The following is a 21326-nucleotide window of genomic DNA, read 5'->3' on the forward strand; positions in this document are numbered from 1 at the left end:
TGCATTTTTTTAATAATAACGGTATTTTGAGCACCGTGGCATTTTTTCAAGTTATATGCAACTTGAGGATTTTTTTTCCGAAGAATGGTATTTTTTAAAAAGTTCATAAAGGAAAAGCACCCCTGCGAACAATGTTCTTAAAAAGCTGAGAATTTTTTTTACAATTTTCTTTTTGTTTTTTGCTTTTTGATCGGTTGCCTCTTAAAGCTTAAATTGGGTGAAAATGAGTGAAAAGTGTGTGAAGTGGTTTGTTTTGACATAGGGATTGCATGGATAGAGACTAGAGTGAAAAGAAAACTGGAAAAATTTGGGAAATCTGGTTTGATTCTTTAGGTAAAAATAAGTAACTATGCCAATTTTCAGCCAAACCCGTCAAGGTTTAAGGGTCCCTGATGTCGTTTTTTTTTTTTATTTTCACCCTAAAAAAGCTTCATCCAAATCAAGCAATACAAAATTAAAAATCTCAAAAAAAAACTAACTTAATCCACCTGTAACCAGTGTGAGTGTTGTGTACAATACTTGATGTGATTCGTCGCGAATTTTGTGTTAAATTATTTAAATGTAAATTATTGTGCCAAGAAGACGTTGTGTTTGTCGACGGGAAGTTATCAGGACGCCGTCCAGCAAGCAAGAAACCCGAAGCTGGAAGTCCCACACCGTGCGTCGTTACCGCTAGTCACCACCAGGAGCGCTGCTGCATAACATCGCATGGGCGGCCATTGGGGGTGGTGAATGTGCGTAATCCTTGAGGATGACAGGATGAGGAGGAGATGGGTTGGCGCGTAAGAGGTCAGGGGTTCGGGATTTTGGTCTGACCGTTGCTCGGTCATTAAGTCCGGATATCGAGAAGTGGAAGGTTGTCGGCAAGTGCAACCGTTACCCGCGAAGACCAGTGTTAGAAAAGTTAATCCTTGGAGGATCGTGAAGTGCCCGGAAGAGCTACATCCGTGGCCGTGCCGAGAAAGCAGGAGTTTCCCGTAGGAGATTTGGGCATCCAGGACCCCTTTGTGTTCCTTTGTGTTCCTTTGTTCACTTCGTGAACACCGCTTGGTTTCACCCCGGCCGTACGACATCCGGCCCGGTGAACCATCTGTACGAGCCGTCAGCGTTTCGCTGGACAGTGCTCAACCGCCAGGCCGTTACCGTTATACCCGCGAACCCTAACCCCGGACTGTTCCGACGGAGTCCCCGGACACCGTCGAAGCCTGTTGCACGTCACCAAGCACAGGAAGGGCGCGAACGGCTGGCGAGGGTCCGTGAAGGCTGCAGCCGAAGCGTCGGAGGGTCCATCCGACTGACGTAGAAGCCACCCCCTTGGCAGAGCGCCGGAGGAGCGTCGACGACAGCAGGAAGGAGCAGCGACGACGGCAGAGCGGCGAGAACGGGGCCCCGAACGCGTGCACCGGAAGTGCGAAGAGAGGAAGAGGACGTGTGAGGTAGGAGTATTTATAAGGAAGTGGGACGGGACGTGTGAGCTAGTGGAAGGTTGGAAGGGATTCCCGGAATAAATCGTCGACTGTGCACGAAATAAAAGTAGTTTCCCTTAGGTAAATGCAGTGTTTTCTTGGTTTTTGAGTAATTTCGAGCGTCACGCCGACCCTGGGTATTTTAAGGGAGAGTCCCATCGGTTTTGTACGCCCTGACACCGGAAGCACATCTCTTTCAGTGTGTGTTCACTTCGAGTATGGACTGGGAGTGAACACCAGTTGTTATACTTGGCGCCCAACAAGAATAGCTTAGCTTATTCAGGCTCGGGAAAACGCTGCATTAATGAGAGGTCGACAGATTCTTTGGTAAAACTTCCGCAACTATACTAGCTCAACTTGCAAAAAAACTTTACGCTACTTTGAGTGGCTAAATTTAACTAAGATCATTTAGTATTTGAGGGGTCTTGAAGATGTTTTAAGGGAGGAAGACTACCAACACTGGAAAGACACAAATTGAACAGAAAAAGTCGGAGAATTGTTCATACTTACTCAACTTGTTATTTTTGGAAAAATCCGGAGTTCTTTACTCATGAAGTGCAGTCCTTGGCAGGACAAATAAAACACCAGACGGAAACAGTCGTTTATTTTCGTTAAAATTCTGTACACTGTACAATTTGCTTGATTTTCTAGGATTTTCTAATTGATTACTTCTGTGATACTTAGGCACTATTTTTCAATTTTCACTTGTGCTTGATTGCTTTTAGGAAGCGTGAATAAATTTTAGGTTTTCCAATTTTTAGTATTTCTTTTTAAATTTTAATTGTTGTGTTTCTAAACGATACCATAATGGAGGTGAAACATATGCTGTCGCAGTATTATGGGATGAATGCATCGCACCTGACGATTGATGAGTTCAGCCATGAGTTGCACATCCGCAAGTTGCCTCTGGATGGAGCACGCAGTCAGCTGGAGAAGGTGTTGTACAATCATCTGAAACAGGAAAGAAAGCAGCTTAATGTCTCGTATGAGTTTGTGAGTGATTCGGTAGACGAAGAACTAGGAGTGTGTGAGGACAAACTAGATTTTATCAAAAACCACTTGGAAACCAGCCGTGCGGCGAAAGCACCTGGTCAAGTGTACAAAACGAGATTGATTCACATGTTATTTAGGATGGAACGATTGAGGAAACATATCACCGAAAACGCAGACTTGGACAGGTTGGCTGTGGTGGCTGTGGAGATAGTTAGACTGTTGAGCGTGTACTACTCCATTGTTTCTCCAATACCTGAAGTAAGAGCAGCTGAGTGGGAGTTGATTAATCAGAGCATTACGGTGGCGAAGAAACAATTGGAGGAAAATACACCAGGAGACGAGAATGGGACAGGAGGCGATGGTACTGAGAAGAGTGACCAAACAGGAGCACTTGTCGAGAGGCGTGAAAGCGATAAGAGAACTGCTGGCGACGATGGTGAGGAAAAGCAAAAATTGGTCGATCAGAACCAGGAGTTACGACTAGCTGTGAGTGCTTTACTCCAGCGAATCGAAACTCTTGAGTTGAAACAACCCGGAAAAGATCCCGCCACGGCCGCCAACAGCACTCAAATCGCGAGTAACGAAAACGGCAAGCAATCAGGAGAAACTGGAAAAGCAGAACCCGATTTCTTCATGTGGTTGAAGGAAAAGGTTGGCTCGTTGGATAACTCTCGAGACTCGGAACAAAATAACAAGGAAAAACCGAAGTCCAAACCCGAACAGTCGTCTGTGAATGAAAAGTCGAAAGATAACCGAAACCGTTTACCGGTTCATAAATGGACAGTACGATACGACGGAATGGACAACGGTCGCAGACTGAATGAGTTCCTGAAAGAGGTTGATTTCAACGCTCGCTCAGAAGGATTTTCCGAGGCGGAGCTTTTCCAATGTGCGCACCACCTGTTCACTCACAAAGCCAGATCGTGGTTCATGGAGGTGAACGGGAACAATGAACTAGGAACGTGGAGACGCATAGTTAAGGAGTTAAAGAATGAGTTCTTACCCATTGATATCGACTACGTGTACGAGCGGCAGGTGTACAATCGGAAGCAGGGTGCTCGGGAGAAATTTCATGATTTCTACCTGGACATGGCCAGAATTTTCCGCAACATGTCTCAGCCGTGGGACGAAAAACGGAAATTCGACTCGCTTTTCCGCAACACGCGCGAAGATTGCCAGATCGCTATGCTCGCCGCAAATATCCAGGACATAGCTGCAATGAAAGAGTTTGGAAAGAGGTTCGACTCGATTAATTGGCAGTTGTACAAACGGAAGGAGAGTAGGTTCACACCTCGTACCGCACACGTTGAAGAAGTAGGAGAACTACGTAGACCGTACGGAGGAAATGGAAACGGAAATAGGTTCCAGAACAACAACCAAAATGGTAGAGGTTACTATCAGCAGCAGAAACCGCAGGTGAAAGGGTTTCAGAAGGGGAATTGGAATCAACGTCCACCCAAGCAGGAACAACAACAGTATCAGCAGCGTAACCAACAGTATCATCAGCAGCCGAAGAATCGTGAGCAGAGTCAAAGAGAGGAGAAAGCTAAACCGAAACAGGACAACCAGCAACGGCCGAAGAGTCCAGTTCAAGGTCCAAGCGGAACTGACCCACTTCAACGGATCGTGAGAGCGTACATTCCGATCAAGAGAGGAGTGTGCTATAATTGCCATGAAGAAGGTCACGGGTTCAGCGAGTGTCCGAAGAATCGGAACGTCTTCTGTGAACGTTGTGGGTTCCCTGGGTTTGATACGCGAACGTGCCCGTTCTGCGAGTCAAAAAACTTGCAGCGGACTGCTCAGTGAGGCGAGACAGTCGCGGTGCTAACTACACAAGACCTCACGATGGATGCGAAGCGGTACTCAGTGAACTTGGCTATTCGAGAGTGAGTGGAGAAGTTACGAAGGATGATGAGATTGCTTCTTTACTCGTCACCCTAAGTAATGACCCCAGGCCATTCGCGAAAGTTGAGTTTCTGGGTATTACCGTCGTAGGATTGTTAGATAGCGGAGCAGCAAGAACTGGTCTTGGCAAAGGAGGAGAAAAATTGATCCATTCATTAGGACTGAAGGTGAGAGAGTCAGCAGTGTCATTGAAGACAGCTGCGGGACAGCAGATGAACGTCGTAGGTTGTGCAGATGTACCAATTACATTCAATGAAGAGACGAAGATCTTACCTGTTTTGATTGCTCCAGATCTAAAACGTCGTTGTATCCTAGGATACGATTTTTGGCAGAAGTTAGGAATCCGTCCGTCGGTTCACCAGAGTGTCGAGACGCTCGACGAGGGTGACGACCAGACTCTAGAAGAGGAGAGATTAGATGAGCATCAAATACAGCAGTTGGAGGAGGTCAAAAAGTTGTTTCTTACAGCGAGTCCTGGAAATCTCGGCAAAACGGGGCTCATTGAGCACAAAATCGAGCTGAAGGAGGAGTTCCAAGGAGCGGATCCAGTCAGGAAAAATCCGTACCCCTGGAGTCCGGAGATCCAGCGTAGAATACACCGTGCCGTGGACTTGTTGCTGAGAGATGACATCATTGAGCCTTCTTCTTCTGAATGGGCTTTACCTGTTGTACCTGTGAAGAAGCGAGAAAGTGATGAAGTGCGACTTTGCCTCGACGCGAGGAAGTTGAACGAACGTACGAAGAGAGACGCATACCCACTCCCACACCAAAACCGAATTTTAAGTCATTTAGGACCTTTTAAATATCTGTCCACAATAGATTTGACCCAAGCTTTTCTACAAGTGCCCTTGGACCAGGAGTCACGGAAATACACCGCGTTTTCTGTGCCAGGTATGGGTTTATTTCAGTTTAAACGTTTACCGTTTGGCCTGATTAACAGCCCGGCGACTTTGAGTAAGCTGATGGACAAAGTATTGGGACAAGGTGCACTAGAACCGTCAATCTTTGTGTACCTGGACGATATTGTGGTCGTTAGTCAGGACTATGACGATCATATAGCAAAACTACGAGACCTTGCGAGACGCTTAAAAGATGCGAATTTATCAATCAACGTTGAGAAGTCTAGTTTTTGCTGCCATGAATTACCTTACTTGGGTTATATTCTGTCCCGTAACGGACTGAGACCTAATCCGGATCGAGTTAGAGCGATTCTTGGATATGAGGTCCCGAACTCAGTGAGATCTCTGAGACGATTCCTCGGTATGATTAATTACTACCGCAGGTTCATCGAGAACTTCAGTGAACTCACTGCACCACTCACGGATTTACTTAAAAATAAACCGAAGAGAGTGCAGTGGAATACGGCAGCGAACGAAGCTTTTCAGGCCATCAAGGAGAGGCTTATCTCTGCGCCTGTGATGGCCAACCCCGATTTTAATCTTCCGTTTACCGTTCAAACGGACGCAAGCGATACAGCTCTCGCAGGGGTACTCACGCAAGTGCAAGGTGGAGAGGAACGGGTAATTGCGTACCATTCGGAGAAGTTGAAGGGGGCAGAGCAGAACTATCACGCAGCTGAGAAGGAAGGACTTGCCGCTTTGCGGTGTATCGAGAAATTTCGGTGCTACATCGAAGGCACTCACTTCAAGCTCGTGACAGATTCTTCGGCTCTCACCTTCATCATGAGAGCGAAATGGAAGTCTTCATCGCGACTCAGCAGGTGGAGCATCATTCTACAACAGTATGACATGGAGGTCATTCATAGGAAAGGAAAGGACAACGTGGTACCTGACGCTCTGTCTCGGTCCATTGAAGCGTTGGACACGGAGGACGAGGACAGTTGGTACAAACGGTTGTACGCATCTGTGGAAAAAGACCCGGAAAAGTACATGGATTTTAAGATCGAGAACAAGAAACTGTACAAGCTGGTGTCAGCTCGCTCCGACGTCCTCGACTACAGGTTCGAGTGGAAGGAGTGCGTTCCGGAGTCGTTACGTCCACAGGTCATGAGACAAGAGCACGATGGCAAGATGCACATCGGCTATGAGAAGTGTGTCGACACCCTGAAACGTCGATACTACTGGCCGCGAATGAGTGCCGATCTCAAAACTTACATTGCCAAATGTGAGGCGTGTAAGATGAACAAGCACTCGACGACCGCTTCCGTACCAGAAATGGGAAAGCAACGCGTAGCGACCAGACCTTTCCAGATTGTGTGTATGGATTACATTCAGTCACTTCCCCGGAGTAAGCATGGCAATGCACACTTGTTAGTCATTATGGACATTTTTTCTAAGTACTGCCTGCTCATTCCGGTTAAGAAGATTGCTGCTGGAAATCTGTGCACCAATCTGGAAAAGGAATGGTTCCGTCGGTTTGCGGTTCCTGAGTACGTCATCACGGACAACGCGACAACGTTTATGTCCAAGGAGTTCAAGGAGTTGTTGGACAAGTATGGAGTTCAGCACTGGGCGAACGCTCGACACCACAGTCAGGCTAACCCGACAGAGAGGTTGAATCGTACGATCAATTCAATGATTCGTACCTATGTCCGTCAAGACCAGAAGCTGTGGGATACCAGGATATCAGAAATCGAGTACGTCTTGAACAACACCGTCCACTCATCGACAAAGTTCACGCCTCATCGGATCATATTCGGTCACGAGATCGTGTCCAAGGGCGATGAACATCGCTTAGAGCAGGACAAGGAGTTCAGTGAGGAGGAACGGATGAACAAACTCCGCGGAGTGACCAAGAAGGTGTGGGAAACAGTGCGTGAGAACCTCAAAAAGGCTCACGAGAGTACCAAGAAGCAGTACGATTTACGACACAAACGGTACTCACCTACATTCGACATCGGTCAGCGGGTCTTCAAACGTTCATTCAAGCAGTCATCGGCGGGGGACAACTTCAACGCGAAGTTGGGTCCACCGTACACGCCGTGCATCATTACAGCGAAGAAAGGGACCAGCTCGTATGCAGTCTCTGATATGAATGGGAAGCCGCTAGGTGTCTTCTCAGCTGCCGATTTGAAGGCATGAATGGAAGTAGTCAGATGAGCAGCCAGCATGACGATTCTGCGATGAACGAGGAGCTTTTCCGGCAACAGCATTTGGAAATCCGCCGTTCGGCGATTACAGCGTCACAGGGCAGCATAAATTGGTGCTTCATTCATGGTATGGCGCAGCATAATTTGATTCATTCATGGTATACCTAATTGGTTGTTTTAGAAAATTTTAATTTGTTTGTTTTGTTGATTTTGGGAAAAGCCCAACCACATGTGGAAATTTTGTTTGGAATGGTAGGAGTTGGAGTTAATTGTGTAGGAGTATCTTCGATACACATGCAACAGACGCAGTCCTTAACCTTGAATGTGTTGTTATCACTTCATTGAACGATACACAATGGGAGGGGATGTTGGCTTATGCATGGTGTGTGTGCAAGGTAGTTGTCGATCGATCTTGATCAACCCATAGTGCCAGAATTTAAACTTTACTTTGTAGAACGTTTTCACAACACAGCTGCAATAGTATAAGTTAATTGAAACTTACCTTTTTTCGCATTTTTTTTCCTCATAAATATTTTAGCATCAACAAAATTGTGACCCAAGATAACTTTGGAATTAGTGATCTACCGAGGTAAAACTTATTACTGAAGTGATCAAAGGGCCCTTAATCATCGATCGATTGATTTTAAAACGATAATTTTACGCCCGGTAAGATCAAAATTCACTTAATTTTCTGGAATCACAAATTTTGTTGCTGCGAACCACGTTTGACCACTGCACATTTGATAAGATCATGACAGATCGATCTTGACAGCACGCACATGAGTAAAGAACGATAACGTTATCAGTAAAGAGAAGATAAAAAGAGAAGATGAACTCCGACACGCGAAACGTTTCAACTGATCGTTACTGGTATATTGATTACCGTAACTGCGCGCGCGTTTGAAAATATTTTTTTATCCGGATTTTTAATTTATTTTATTCACGTATTGTGATGTATTTTTGAATTTGTTTTGAATTAATTGCATGCCTAAACGAAAAATTATAAAATCAACTTTGCTGTACGAATGGGATCGCTGGAGACCGGAGTTGAATTAAACGTTGATGGTCAGTAGAAGGTTCCGACCTTGAAACAGAGAGGAGTTGACTTCGGTCGACGATGAAAACTTATGACCCCGACCCATTCAAGCTTAGTTACCAAAAACAATTTAGTAGATTTTGCATGCGAGTAGAAAGAAAATTTCCCGGGAAACAAAAAAAAATGTAATGTAAATATTGTAAATAATTTTAACTTGTAAATATTTTGATTTGTGTCTCACCAGCATTGGAAGTAGTACAGTGTGATTGTATCGCTGGAGGCTAGAGTTGTTAAAACGTTGAAGGCCAGTACAAGCAATTGCTTCGAAACAGCACGGAGTTGGTTTAGTCCGACGATGAAGTCTTATGACCCCGATCAAGCCCGCACTGTATGAAATGTTTCAAACCCTTGGCTCATCAACATGACTTAGTAGAATCCAAAATGATTTTTATAAATAGAGCAACCTAAAGCAAGTAAAAAATGAAAAGGTGTTTGCTATTTGATCTAGTTCCAGTTTTGGGTTCAGAGAGACGTGGCAGTTTATTATATGCAGGGTGTAAAAAAAAACTTGTAAACTCTTCGGAGTTTACAATTTTTTTAACCCGAGCCGGGGGAGAGTGTAACCAGTGTGAGTGTTGTGTACAATACTTGATGTGACTCGTCGCGAATTTTGTGTTAAATTATTTAAATGTAAATTATTGTGCCAAGAAGACGTTGTGTTTGTCGACGGGAAGTTATCAGGACGCCGTCCAGCAAGCAAGAAACCCGAAGCTGGAAGTCCCACACCGTGCGTCGTTACCGCTAGTCACCACCAGGAGCGCTGCTGCATAACATCGCATGGGCGGCCATTGGGGGTGGTGAATGTGCGTAATCCTTGAGGATGACAGGATGAGGAGGAGATGGGTTGGCGCGTAAGAGGTCAGGGGTTCGGGATTTTGGTCTGACCGTTGCTCGGTCATTAAGTCCGGATATCGAGAAGTGGAAGGTTGTCGGCAAGTGCAACCGTTACCCGCGAAGACCAGTGTTGGAAAAGTTAATCCTTGGAGGATCGTGAAGTGCCCGGAAGAGCTACATCCGTGGCCGTGCCGAGAAAGCAGGAGTTTCCCGTAGGAGATTTGGGCATCCAGGACCCCTTTGTGTTCCTTTGTGTTCCTTTGTTCACTTCGTGAACACCGCTTGGTTTCACCCCGGCCGTACGACATCCGGCCCGGTGAACCATCTGTACGAGCCGTCAGCGTTTCGCTGGACAGTGCTCAACCGCCAGGCCGTTACCGTTATACCCGCGAACCCTAACCCCGGACTGTTCCGACGGAGTCCCCGGACACCGTCGAAGCCTGTTGCACGTCACCAAGCACAGGAAGGGCGCGAACGGCTGGCGAGGGTCCGTGAAGGCTGCAGCCGAAGCGTCGGAGGGTCCATCCGACTGACGTAGAAGCCACCCCCTTGGCAGAGCGCCGGAGGAGCGTCGACGACAGCAGGAAGGAGCAGCGACGACGGCAGAGCGGCGAGAACGGGGCCCCGAACGCGTGCACCGGAAGTGCGAAGAGAGGAAGAGGACGTGTGAGGTAGGAGTATTTATAAGGAAGTGGGACGGGACGTGTGAGCTAGTGGAAGGTTGGAAGGGATTCCCGGAATAAATCGTCGACTGTGCACGAAATAAAAGTAGTTTCCCTTAGGTAAATGCAGTGTTTTCTTGGTTTTTGAGTAATTTCGAGCGTCACGCCGACCCTGGGTATTTTAAGGGAGAGTCCCATCGGTTTTGTACGCCCTGACACCGGAAGCACATCTCTTACAAGGTTAGTTCACTTCGAGTATGGACTGGGAGTGAACACCAGTTGTTATACACCTATGTGGTTGATGCCTTCCTCACTTTTTAACCAACAATGGGTAATATTAGTGGTTTGGACACATATTTCAGCTATTTTTTTTAGATCCAGAAAAAAAAGCACACAGATATAACTTAAGTGGTCATAACTCGAGGCAGGGTTGCCAGATCTTCAATGTTGTGGACTCGTTGGAAAGGTCTCTCGATTACCTAACCAACGATGGGTCGGATGGTGGATCCGGACATCGTTTGCATACATTTAATTGAGATCCGGCTTCAAAAAAGTACATAAATATCACTTAAGTGGTCATAACTCGAGACAGGGTTGCCAGATCTTCAATGTTGTGGACTCGTTGGAAAGGTCTTTCAATTACCTAACTTACGATGGGTCGGTTGATGGATCCGGACATCGTTTGCATACATTTAATTGAGATCCGGCTTCAAAAAAGTACATAAATATCACTTAAGTGGTCATAACTCGAGACAGGGTTGCCAGATCTTCAATGTTGTGGACTCGTTGGAAAGGTCTCTCGATTACCTAACCAACGATGGGTCGGATGGTGGATCCGGACATCGTTTGCATACATTTAATTGAGATCCGGCTTCAAAAAAGTACATAAATATCACTTAAGTGGTCATAACTCGAGACAGGGTTGCCAGATCTTCAATGTTGTGGACTCGTTGGAAAGGTCTCTCGATTACCTAACCAACGATGGGTCGGATGATGGATCCGGACATCGTTTACAAGCATATAAATGAGATCCGGATATATGTGAAAACACGTTTTTATACATAACTTTTGAACTAGTTATCGAAACTTCAAACAATTCAATAGCGATGTATGGGACCCTATACCAAGTCGATTGCAACTGGTTTGGTCAAAATCGGTTCAGCCAGTGCTGAGAAAACTCAGTGAGAATTTTGGTCACATACATACATACACACACACATACACACACACATATACACACACAGACATTTGTTCAGTTTTCGATTCTGAGTCGATATGTATACATGAAGGTGGGTCTTCGAGCTTATAATAAAAAGTTCATTTTTAGAGCAGGATTATAGCCTTACCTCAGTGAGGAAGGCAAAAAATGCGAAATGCTAGGCTATTAGGCGGTGTGTTTTCTAGAACAACCTTATCAGGAAAAAATAGTCATCGCTACTTTTAAATATGTCTTATAGCAAATTTGCTCCAAAATGCGAAATTTTTCATCGGGAAATTTCTGAGATATCTTAATTTTAAGTTTTTTGTTATAAATCCTTCATCATTTATTGGAAACTTTTTAATAACCGTTCTGGAAACTAGTCAAATGACGTGTTTTATGTATCAAAATGTGCAAAATAAGACAAGAAACAAATTTGTAGAAAATTGCAAATCGCTTAACATTTTAAAAACTATATTTTTACTGAGTTTTGAATTTGTGGGATTTATTCATTAATTAAAATCATGAAACCGTATTTAAATTAAAACTTTAGTAGAATTAATAGATAATTAAATAATTTTGGTGCACATGTATCACGTGCCTGCTATGATTTGGCTGATGCAACCAAAATTTTTGCAAGTGTGAGATTCTTAAGAGTATTATTGCATTTTTATGAATAAATATGATATTTCCTAAAACAAACATGAACCAGGAACATAGATACAAAACATGATTCAAACTCGAAAATGTACTACAAATCACTGTTGCATGCTTCAAAAGTTAAGAGTATAAAGTAAATATAGTTTTGCCTTCCTCACTGAGGTAAGGCTATAATCCTGCTCTAAAAATGAACTTTCTATTAAAAGCTCCTAGACCCACCTTCATGTGTACATATCGACTCAGAATCGAAAACTGAACAAATGTCTGTGTGTGTGTATGTGTGTGTGTATGTATGTATGTGACCAAAATTCTCACTGAGTTTTCTCAGCACTGGCTGAACCGATTTTGATCGAACCAGTTGCATTCGACTTGGTTTAGGGTCCCATACATCGCTATTGAATTGTTTGAAGTTTCGATAAGTAGTTCAAAAGTTATGCATAAAAATGTGTTTTCGCAAATACCCGGATCTCAATTATATGCATGTAAACGATGTCCGGGTCCATCATCCGACCCATCGTTGGTAAGGTAATTGAAAGGCCTTTCCAATGAGTACAAAACATTGTAGATCTGGCAACCCTATCTCGAGTTATGACCATATAAGTTGTACATTGTGTTCTTTTTTTCTGGATCTAAAAAAATGATGAAACCACTTATATACCCATTTTTGGTAAAAAGTGAGGAAGGCATCAACCACATAGGTGGATTAAGTTAGTTTTTTTCCTTAAGGTTGCCCAGAAAACACGCCGTGCACGTACAAATTTTATCTAAATTTTTCGTCAATTAAAATTTTTGGAACAAAAAGTATCACAAAATGCTTAAATCATTTGAAAAGTTATACTACTGTAATTTTTTTCAAAATAGCAGTGAATCCAAGAATATTAATTTTATAATAAGAAAAAATGAGTTTTTGAGATACAGCCATTTTATTTCCAACTTTTACCTAGAAAACTGAAATTACTAAAAGTAAAATTTCGACAAAAATGGATAAAATCCAAAAGTTCTGTTGTTCCACGGCCACCAACCAGCGAAAGGTGCCCGTTGAACCCGAGTCCACCACCGCTGCCACCGCCAAACAGCAGACCCAACAGCCCGGGTCGTGGAGGTCGTGTGCAGGTACCTCATAAAAATGTAATTACATTTCCCGCGGGACCCGCAGCATCAAAGCTTACATCTTTGATGAGTTTTTTTTTGTATTTTTTTTTTTGTTCCGCAGTCCGTGTGTTGTTGTTTTTTTTTTCGGGACTCTTCATCATGACTTTTGCACGATTTTTTCGACCCAAAACGAGAGTGGTTTCGCGTCGTAACAAAGTGTGCCTTGGATCTTGCGCGAGATCCAGCTGCTTGTTTTCTTTTCGTTTTTCGGAACATAGAAGGCCGTAGCCAATTTCCCACTTCTTGTCTTGTGGGCCACGAAAAAAAAAGTAGCCTGATTGCTTCGTTTGGTCAGCGCTGGTCCACAGAACACTATGTTGCCCGGGATCGCCCGCCGACTTGGATGAAGCCAACGAAATCGATATTTTTCTCATGATCTTGGCCGGGCGGCTCGGAACAATGAGGGTCTGCGGTCCATTGTTGGCCACACAAATCTGGGTCCGCCGAAATTGGTGGGAACTTTTTACTCGGGTTGGTCCGGGGTGTGAAGGCCCCTGTACACGTGACAAATTAGGACCGGAATATCTGGGTCGAGCCAGGTTTGGGTGCATGGGCCAAAAAGGCAAGGAAGGGGCGCCAGTGGACTACTTTTTCCTTATAAGGCAAGCGAAGGTCGTCGATGTTTGGAGGCAAATGAGCTGCAAGTTTAAATCTAACAAATTCAAAATCACAAAAATACAGAATAAAAAAGTTTCAGCGAAATTATGTTGGTCCAAACTTCACCAGAGAATTTCCAACATTCCAATGATCTCAGCTAACCCAAAAGAAAGACTTCATGAAATGTTCCCAAAACTGAAAATTACAGAGGACCCCTTAAACCTCCTCCCGCTCTCACCACCCCTCCCCTTAAAGCTGAAAACCACTTTATTTATGATAGCAGATTCGCTTATCTGTGATTTGATAATTTTCTCTCCTCTTCGCTCTGTTGGCACTCCCCAAATATATGACGATAATGATGATGGTGGCGATGAAGAAAGTCCCTACCCCCCCTCCTCCCTTACCACCCCGCCGAGAGGGGCGTTTAAAAGTGCGTAAAAGATTTTTCTTGGTGAGGAAGGAGGGCGGAAGGGTTGCCAGACTGCCCAAAAAAGGGGCTATATCAAATTAAAATTTACGACCTCGGCAGTGGCGAACGGCGGCGGCGCAGAAGATTAACTTCCCCCTGTTGGCGAGATTTATTGGCCAATTGTGCGTAAGGAGGACCATTTTGCCCCACTCCCCCCAGGGGAATGACAAGGGAGGGAAGGGGGCTGTTGTTTATTTTAATAACGATTCCGGTGACAGATTCCGTTCATGGTTTTCAGATTTGGCCAAATCCTATTGTATTCTAATAGGGATCTTCAATGGGGGTGACCGAGGGGGGTGTTAAGGGTTAAATGGAGTTTTGAATATTTTTTCAACTTAACCAAGCAGTGCTATTGAGAATATTTTTATTTTTTTAAAGATTATTGTCAAATGTTTAAAATGCATCGATTTAACTGCACAAAATATACCACTTTAAAACTTATTTTTTCACTATTCTTTGAAATAATATCAAAGGCAACCTTTCAAAATTAAAAATGTTTGAACATTTTTTATCCTCAAACTCAAATCATTGACTAATTTTTAGGAACCTGAAAATTTTACTACTATCAATTTCTTAGCAACCTGGAATGGACAATCATTACATACCCAAAGAAATCCAGTCTGCAACCCGCTAAGATCGCCATCTCCACGCGAATGCGGCATGGTTATGGCATGTTTCATATACACTGAAATAAAAAAAAAGTACCAAATTCCTAAATTCTAGGAATTTTGCCTCCTTTTCTTATTAAGTAATCCAAAAAACCAGATTACTAAATAAGGAAAGGAGCCAAAATTCCTAGAATTTAGGAATTTGGTACTTTTTTCGCTATTTTTTTTAACTTTTCTATTAGATTGTCAATCATAATTTATTTATATTTATTGCTTAACCCCTTTTGGAAGTACTGCAGTGCAGACTCGATTTTTTACTTCGGATAAGCGACACACAAAAAAAATGGTCGTTGTCTTATTTTTGATTGTCGAGCTTTAGTTTGACGCCTAATCTACTCTTAGGGGGCGTTCTTTTATTTACAAAACGAAATAAAATATTTTAAAACCCCCTCCCACCCCTCGCAACCAAATGTTCATACAAATTAAAAAAAAATAATGGAGCGTAACACGGCCTTCGACCCCCCTACCCCCAACTGCGTTTCTTAATAGAAGAACGTGTTAAGTGATATAGAATTTTGAAATCCAAGATGGCGGCCAATATGGCCGTGATGAAAATTTCAAAAAATGCATTTCTTAATTTAAAATGCAATCAACTATTCAAATTTGACTCAAATGGAAACTTTTAAAAAAAGAATTCTATAAGCTGATTTTTAAAATCACTTTTTATCATGAAAAATTTATCTCCAAATTTTAAACTTTATTTTTTAAGTGTTTTCGGGAATATATAATGCCATCTTTTCAGAAAATTCCAGAAAGAGCCAAAAGTCAAGTTTTGATTGACCAAAATTTATTAAACAAAAAACATGAAAAGCTCACAATTTTATTTTTTGAATTTTTTTTTTCTAATGTAAAACAAAATTTGCAAAAAAAAATTGAATTTAAAGCCATTTTTAAGTGAGTTCGTTACAAATATTTTTTGAAGTTTATGTCCGTCGGCTCTTATCAGTTCTCTCTAGTTGGGGGGGGGAGGCACAAAATTTAAAAAAAATACAAAAAATGGGCGACAAAAACATTGAAAATATTTGCAATGGCCTAACTTTTTAGAAAATGTCATCGGGATCAAATTTTTTCTGGGGGTTCCTTGGCCGAAATAATTAGACTTGTATTTTTTTTTTGCCTTAAGGGTTACCTACGCCATGTTAGGGTGGTCCAAAAAATGGCAATTATCGTCGATTTTCGCAAAAAATAGTCAGAAGTTTTAAAAATCTAGCTAAACATTTGAAAAGTTCGTATGAAAACGTAAAATGCTGTTTTGAAAGTCTCGGGACCAAAGAGTCTATGTCTGAAAATATTTTTACCTGATTCCTCGGAAAATTTTACATAATATATCAAAAAATGGAGAAGTTATGTTTTCAATAAACTGAGAAATGATTTTTTCAAAATAAAATGGTTTTTCGGTACGCCACGCGCAAAAATGGGAAAATGACGAAAACGGGTAAAAATCGTCGATAACTTAAAAATTTTAGCGGTGACCTATGCATGTTAGGGTACCAAAATTTTCGTTATTTTAGATACGCAACTTTTGGTACCCTAACATTTTTAGACATAGGCTCTTTGGTCCCGAGACCTTCAAAACAGCATTTTAAGTTTTCATACGACCTTTTCAAATGTCAAGCTAGATTTCGAAACTTCTTACTATTTTTCCCAAATAGCCAAACTTATCACCTTTCTTTTGCGTCCAGCACAGCGGATGAAATGGCGCGGAGATATGATTTTTTTAAAAAGTGGTTTTTCGAAAATCGACGATAATTGCCATTTTTCGGACCACTCCAACACGGCGTAGGTCACCCTAATGGGCAAACAAAAAAATATGGGACTAATTTTTTCGGCCAAGGAACCCCCAGACAAATTTTGAGCCCGATTGGAGAACTTTTTTTCGAATCATGCTGTTTTCGTGGGGAATTGCTGATAGTTTTTAAATTTTGAAAATAGTTTTCCCATTTTTGAAAAAAAAAAGATAGCTTAGAATTTACATCCCATTTTGCTTTGTTCATACAGTCTTGGTTGCTGAGATATGGCTGAGATATGAACTGGTAAAATTTGATTTTCTGAGTATAGTCAACTAGCCCTCGTTTTTTGATTACCGATATCTCGAGAACTGTTGGTCCGACATTCAATGCTAAAAAAAGAAAATTTTGTTAAATTTTATGCTCTCTTCAATATTTTTTTTCGGAATTTTGAAGTCTGCACTGCATTCAAAGAGGTAAAAATAAGTGTTTTCAGCCTTTTTAAAATTGATTATAAAAATATAAAAAAATAAAAGTTAAGACGAGAAATAGACCGAGATAGAATAAGAAAATGTAATTTTGAATATTTTTTCATGTTTTCCATTCTCTTGTCTTGGAAAAATTCAAAAATCAGAGGCCAGACAATCGATTTCAAATTTTGCGAATGGAAACTAGGATTTTTTCCATAAACTTTATTAGTGAAAAAATACACCTTTAAGGATGTTTGAAAACACGAGAAAAGTAGAGTATGTAGCCATATTTTGAAAATTAAAACAATTTGAGTAGCCATCCTGAAGTTTTTTCTATATTTAACCCCACTCATCCCTTTCCAGATTTGTTGATTGTGTGGATGCCATAAATCAGCACCCAATTCCAAAACCATTCGATCGTTCGATCACAAAAGCAACAGAACCACACACACACATACACGCACACGCACACACATGTGATAATTAATAGCATGTTTTTAACGCACGCATAATGGCCTATTGAACGGTGGTGAACACAGGAGGCTCTGTGATCAACGCGGATTAGTGTTCCGACCATCTATCTCTATCAGCGCGGTTGCTTTGCGTGGCTTGCTTGGACTACGAAATGGGTTCATGTGGGCCATGGCATTCCAGCGACGGGGGCCGCCGGAAATTGCCCACCGAGATAACCCATCTCAGATCTGCACCCGGAGATGTTGCTTTGGGATTTTTTTTTTGAGGTTGGTGACGCTTGTTAATGTTAACACTGGGAGAAGTAACGACTAAATTTAAGAGGAAACGTAGCAAAGACCCCTAAAACCAATTAGATCATTTGACGATCATCTCACTGGTCCAGCTGGTTTCCAATGATTTCCCCTGGGATGCAATTTCTTGCCAACAGTTGACATGACTTCTACAGTTTTGCACCCCTTCCCATCTCAAACGGTCGACTTGATAGCATTTTAATGTTTACACGCCCGACAGAGAGAGAGGGAAGGAGTTCGCAATGAGTTGCAGGTAATTGCCATGCAACCATGCGGCCGGTCAGATATTGATCGTGAAGTGCATGTTTCGGACCTGCCCAACTGGTGGTGGCCACATTTCCCGCAGCTGTCCGGAGTTTGGTTGGAGTCCGGGATCGTGAGTGGATCATCATCACGAAGTCGCTGTTAATGTGGTGCAATTTCTGGAGCAGTGCGCTTCATGACGATGGCCAGGACGTGGAGTTGGAGAGTTCACTATTATTGATGGAATGAGGTGCCGCGCGGACACTTGCCGGGGAGGAAGCCCCGTTGCGGAATGCGTACGTTACTCCTCAAAACTGCACGGTGGCTGGGATAATTGATAGCAAGCGGCGTTGATGTCGGAAAAGGTCCTGTGAAGGAAGAGGAGATGTGCCGGTTGAAGGAATCGTGGGAAAGTTTAAATAAATGTGATAGCTGGAAATCCTTTGAACTTTCTTTAACATCTAAACTCCAAAGCTCGAGAAAAAGGGGGAATGATGTCAAAATCATTTGATCTACCTTGCCACTGGATCAAACATTATTCTTGTTTTCCTGCTTATTTTTTTTTTTTTTTGCTGTTTTTTATTTCTATTTTTACCTTTCTTACTAAAGAAAGGTATAGGTTTTACTTTATGGCTGGACATCATTTTCATCTTCGTAAATAACGCTCTTAGTAAATGACGCTCTACCGATTCATCTTAACAGAACTCGCCTATCTCCAACCCTCGAATTTTGAGAAAATAAATTCCGTGGAAATCGAGAAATGTTCGTGTGTGGTAAAATTTTGCCAAATTTTGTGTCCCGTCATTCTCAGCTCCCCTATATCCGATTTTGATTCTTCTGATTGCATATCGTCGCCATCGTGCTAACTTGTCGTACGTGCATTTTGGGCCAAATTGAGTTAAGAACGCCATTTTGTGCAGCTCACAATGCCTCACCTTTTGACCTTCACAGATCCCCAAAATTCGATTTCAATCCTGAGATATTCAACAAAAACCGAAAAAACTCCGTGCATTTTTGTCACTTTATATATGAAAGTAGTTTCAATCTTGTCGTGCTATCTTGTCACTCCATGAAAATTGATGTAAGTGCGACAAAAGGCCAAAGGGATTTCAGGCCAGGAAAGTCAGGATGCGTTTGTCGCACGTACAAGCTAGACTACCGTAAACATTTGTAATTATAACTCGGGACTCCAGCAACCAACTTCAACCAAACTTTGGGACAATGCACAGAATGGTGAGCCAAACAAAACGTGTTTGTTATTGTTTACATTGCGTGCTCTCGTTTTTGAATATTCAAGGTCAAACATTAAAACGCGTTTTTCTCGGAACGTTAAAATGGCGGGTGCGACAAGATAGCACGACGACGTCGATATGAAAGCTAGTGTGCTGAACCTGGGCAAGTTGCCGCTCAAATTTCGAAATATCCATCTGTTTTCGGATGTGATAAGACTTTCCCACAAATTACACAGTTTCCAAATGAAAATATGGTCAATTTTTTTCCATTTTCATATCTTTTATTTGTCTCAAAAATTGCATTTTGCAGATTCATAATCTGGTTCTGGAATTAGAGCCGGAATCGGAAAAAAGCACTAAAAATCACACTGCATCTATTTTCGACGCTTCGTCGACAAGTTGTCAAGTTGAGCTTCGAATACTTGCGCATATATTTTGTGGCTCGAGACAAGGGGAGCGGCCGTGGCTGAATGGTTATGGTGTTCGCTTTGTAAGCGAATGGTTCTGGGTTCGATTCCCATCTGCTCCCATCGAGAAAGTTAAGGACATAGAAATACTTGAAATGCTGAATATGAACGAAAAATCAAAGTCGCTGTAGGCGGGGTTCGAACCCCCGTCCTTTGGATTGGTAAGCAAAAATGCTAACCACTAGGCCATGGCGACTTGGTGAGCCTAGATTGGAATTAGGAATACTGTTACAACCAACCCGCAACGCCTTTCGAGGTGTATCCTAGGGTTCTACCTCTCCTACTAACATTGAGTCCAAAACCTCCCTACAAACATCTATACCACTAAGGTGACGTAGGGGTCCTTGCGCACTTTAGATAGGTGTTTACTAACGATCCTCCCCATCCCTGAGGATAGCTTGGACCCGGCCCGGACCCACTTATGCCCTGGGTTATATTACACACTCATCAAAAGATGAAGACATGGTATCTCCCGTGTTGGATTATTGTTCCGGATGAGGGTCTAACACAACCACACCAAACAGTGGGATAAGCGTTGTGGAGCCTTCCGGTGGTGGGGCGTCCTCCAAATGCTAATGCTAATGCTAATGCTAATATATTTTGTGGCTCGAGACATACTCGTTTGTAGTAGCTTGTCTACCGATGTTTCTTACAACATGTAAGATGTCGTAGCTTTTCGGTTTCTTTTGCCCTGTCCGTTTTTGCATAACTGTCCAATGTTTATGCGTAAACATTTCGTCGCCGTCATGCTAACTTGTCGTAAGTGCATTTTGTGCCAAATTGAGTCAAGAACGCCATCTTGTGCATCTCACAATGCCTCATCTTTTGACCTTCACAGATCCCCAAAATTCGATTTCAATCCTGAGATATTCAATGAAAACCAAAAAAGCTCCGAAAATTTTTGTTACTTTTCATATGAAAGTAGTTTCAATCTTGTCGTGCTATCTTGTCACTCCCTGAAAATTGATGTAAGTGCGACAAAGGGCAAAGGGATTTCAGGTCAGGATGCGTTTGACGCACGTACAAGTTAGACTACTATAAACATTTGTAATTATAACTCGGGACTCCAGCAACCAACTTCAACCAAACTTCGGGACAATGCACAGAATGGTCAGCCAAACAAAATGTGTTTGTTATTGTTTACATTGTTTGCTTTCGTTTTTGTTTATTCATGGTCAAACATTAAAACGCGTTTTTCTCGGAACGTCGAAATGGCGGGTGCGACAAGATAGCACGACGACGTCGATTTGTGACATAGGACATTCATCCGGCTACAATCAATTGGTTTCCCGTGTGCTCCTAAAATCGCCCAAAAGTTGGCTTTATTGTTTCGTGATTTCGTAAGTTTATTTAACAGCTTTCATTGGATTCCGTGGCAGTGCGTGGCCGAATGGTTACGCTGTCCGCTTTGTAAGCGGATGATACTGGGTTCGATTCCCATCTGCTGCAACCTTTCATCGGATGAGGAAGTAAAATGTCGGTCCCGGCCTTGGTTGTTAGGCCGTTAAGTCATTCCAGGTGTAGGAGTCATCTCCATGCCATAAGTACAAACAACACACCAAACCAAACCTACTCCGGTGGAATCGCTGGCGGCGGTTGGACTCACAATCCAAAGGTCGTCAGTTCAAACACTGGGGTGGAAGGTTCCTTGGAGTAAAAAGAGGTTTGGTTGCT

The 21326-nt window shown here is 42.7% G+C and overlaps 1 protein-coding gene and 1 long non-coding RNA gene across 2 annotated transcripts in view; one reads left to right on the forward strand and one right to left on the reverse strand.

Moving 5' to 3' along the window:
* The window catches only part of LOC120420464 (tetratricopeptide repeat protein 28), a 380312-nt gene that overhangs the window by 324566 nt on the left and 34420 nt on the right, over positions 1 to 21326 (forward strand). The gene's annotated exons all lie outside the window — the stretch shown is intronic.
* Positions 924 to 10268, reverse strand: LOC120420457 (uncharacterized). Its single transcript, XR_008212450.1, has 6 exons — positions 7916 to 10268; positions 7209 to 7577; positions 4831 to 5036; positions 4638 to 4762; positions 3463 to 3672; positions 924 to 2417 (listed from the first exon to the last, which is right to left on the reverse strand). It is a non-coding gene; the product is annotated as an uncharacterized LOC120420457 (long non-coding RNA).

Source organism: Culex pipiens, chromosome 3 (genome assembly GCF_016801865.2).
Source record: "Culex pipiens pallens isolate TS chromosome 3, TS_CPP_V2, whole genome shotgun sequence".
In the NCBI taxonomy this organism is placed as follows: Eukaryota; Metazoa; Arthropoda; class Insecta; order Diptera; family Culicidae; genus Culex; species Culex pipiens.